The sequence below is a fragment of the Octodon degus genome, unplaced genomic scaffold (assembly GCF_000260255.1).
Source record: "Octodon degus isolate 3935 unplaced genomic scaffold, OctDeg1.0 scaffold00375, whole genome shotgun sequence".
NCBI lineage: Eukaryota > Metazoa > Chordata > Mammalia > Rodentia > Octodontidae > Octodon > Octodon degus.
In genome coordinates this window covers 655,613-658,076 of record NW_004524951.1, presented here as the reverse complement: position 1 = coordinate 658,076, position 2,464 = coordinate 655,613, and the positions used below count along the sequence as shown (strand labels likewise).

At 34.1% G+C, this 2,464-nt stretch overlaps 1 long non-coding RNA gene across 1 annotated transcript in view; it reads right to left on the bottom strand.

The window, feature by feature from the left end:
- Positions 1-1,675: 1,675 nt before the first annotated feature.
- Positions 1,676-2,464, bottom strand: part of LOC111814609 — a 12,715-nt gene continuing 11,926 nt past the window's right edge. Inside the window, exon 3 of the long non-coding RNA XR_002819552.1 lies at positions 1,676-2,073. This is a non-coding gene — a long non-coding RNA (uncharacterized LOC111814609). The remainder of the gene's footprint in view (positions 2,074-2,464) is intronic.

Below are 2,464 nucleotides of genomic sequence, written 5' to 3'. Positions count from 1 at the left end.
AGGTAAGATACAATTTTTCTAACAAGTTATCCATTATAATATTTAGGTGGCTAAATAACAAAAAGTCTTTGTTTTGTATTTTTTGACAACAAACTGTTATATAAAGAGATACACTCTTCTAATACTTTACCCTTTCTCCAAGTTTTATAACTAAATAACCTTTTTAAATAAAATATTGCAACAGTTCTGCATTTTAAGGATGAAGGTGCTGTTTTCTAAAAGGTCAATTCAATTTGGGAAATGTTTTCAGTTCAGACAATACATTATAAACTGTGGAAACCTGTGGCAATTTTCAGCACCACTAACAACAGGAAGCAAATTCAAGTCATTCACAGTGAGATAGCAATGTGGTGACATTTGAAGTCTGAACATGAGCTTTTACATTCATTGTAGGTGACTGACTGCTGTGCTTTTTCCAACTGCCAGACGATGTTCAAATATGAATGAAAAAGATGATCAAAATACTATGCAAAATGAGCAAGACCCCATCATTTCACTGACAGTGTTCTTATAAAGCAAACAGGGATTAAGCATGCCAAAGTAATACATGTCTAAGAAACCAAAAGTCTCAAAATTGTGGAACAATTGTATCTCATAGTAGTTATTAACTTAGAAATTCAGTAACCACGTTGTTTGTTTAATTTTCCAGATGTGCGTCAGTGCTCATCAAAAGCTGTAGCAGCTTCACTACACGGCCAGACACTAAATTTATGAAACACCTCACTGAAGGGTACACTTGTTTCATAATCCTGATTTCATATCTTTAGTTACTGCAAGATATATGAAACTGTCAGTATAAGGGTCAAAAGATTACAGCAGCATCTTTGTATCTCTGATAATGTTTTTATTTAACTTGGAAAAATAAGCTGCAGTAGCAGTGTGTGATGACATGCAGGACACGTGGGGTCACAGCAGCATACAAGTGGTAAATTCACAACTACAAAAACATCATGAAAAGATTATCACATAAAATCATAAAAATACCTTGGGAACTCACTTAGACAGCTAAAACATCATCTTTCTGAAGATTTATAGAAAATATATAATGTTGCACATATTTTAAAATAATAGAAAGATTTCTTTTTTCCAAAACTTGTTGCAGTAATATCTGACTAAGACCCTAAGATATATTATACTAGGCGTTTCTATAGCTGCCGGAAATGGACTGCTCTGGTATTTCAACTTGTGACAATGAACACTAAGCTTTATAGGATGTCATGGAAGACCAGGTCTCACTTGGAAAATTTATAAATAATTATAAATAAGTATACATAAGTAGGCAATTATTTTAGTTGTAGGACAAATACTCCTTAAAACCCAACAAATGGGAATCAATTTAAAGTTCTTATTTTAAAATCCTCCGATTTGAAATTACTAACAGGTGCAAACTCCATATATCCTTTATTTTAATTATATTAATTAACAAAGCATAATTAGGGCTTGTGAGATAGCTCAGTAGACTAAGAACCAGCTTTGATAACTGCAGGGACCAGAATTCAATCCCTGGTACTGCATGCCACATTGGCCCCACCCATGGGGCACGCTGAGTTGGTGAAGGAGTTCTGGTGTGGTGGCAAACACCTAAAATCCCAGTGCTGGGGAGATTGAAAGCAGGAGGATCACTATGAGTCTGAGCTGTGTAGTGAGACTGTGTACCAAATACATAAAAGTTAAAAAAAAAGCCTAATTACATGATACATTTTCATAAATTGTAGAGGCACGATAAATCTTCATTTCTATTATGAATTTGTATGATTAATTTTGTGAAATGTTTTAAGGGATATGGGAGGAATTTGGGACATATTTTCATCTTTTATTTTTCTCGACGTCAAAATGAGTAGAAAATAAATGTTACCAGAGTGCATCTTTGGAAAGGAAGAAAAATTCCATGATGAGAAAAGGTAGACTCTAAGACTGTTATCAAAAAGAAGATGATATTTAATGTAATATACTGAGTTTTACTTACTCACTTCAAGAGGTCATTCACATTCTCCAAGCCCATTTTATATATGCGGCTATCCAACAGAACCATGAAGCTTTCAAAACTTCTTTATCATGTGGAAACCAAGTACCCTGAACAGAAAGAGAAAGCTTTGAAATTTTAAAAGGAAGAAAATAAAATCAATTCAAAGATAAGATGCAGTTATTGAACATTGTCTTCTCATCAAATTTGTCTTCACTGAGAACATCTTTGTAGGCGTCAAAGAGGTGACCTCTGAATATGGGTTTTCACACTGTGTCAACCAGGGAGAAATACTGGATTCTTTGGCTACCCAAAGCATGTCACTTGAACTGGACATGGTTTTGTAGGATGTGAATAAAATTATAAACCATAATTATTTGCCCTTACTTCCCCTTTGTTCATGCAGCTATTTCAGGAGATGAACATAGAGCCAACACATCTTCAATTATATACAAAAGTGAAATGATTTTCTGAAGATAGATCACTTGCCAGCACTTTTCT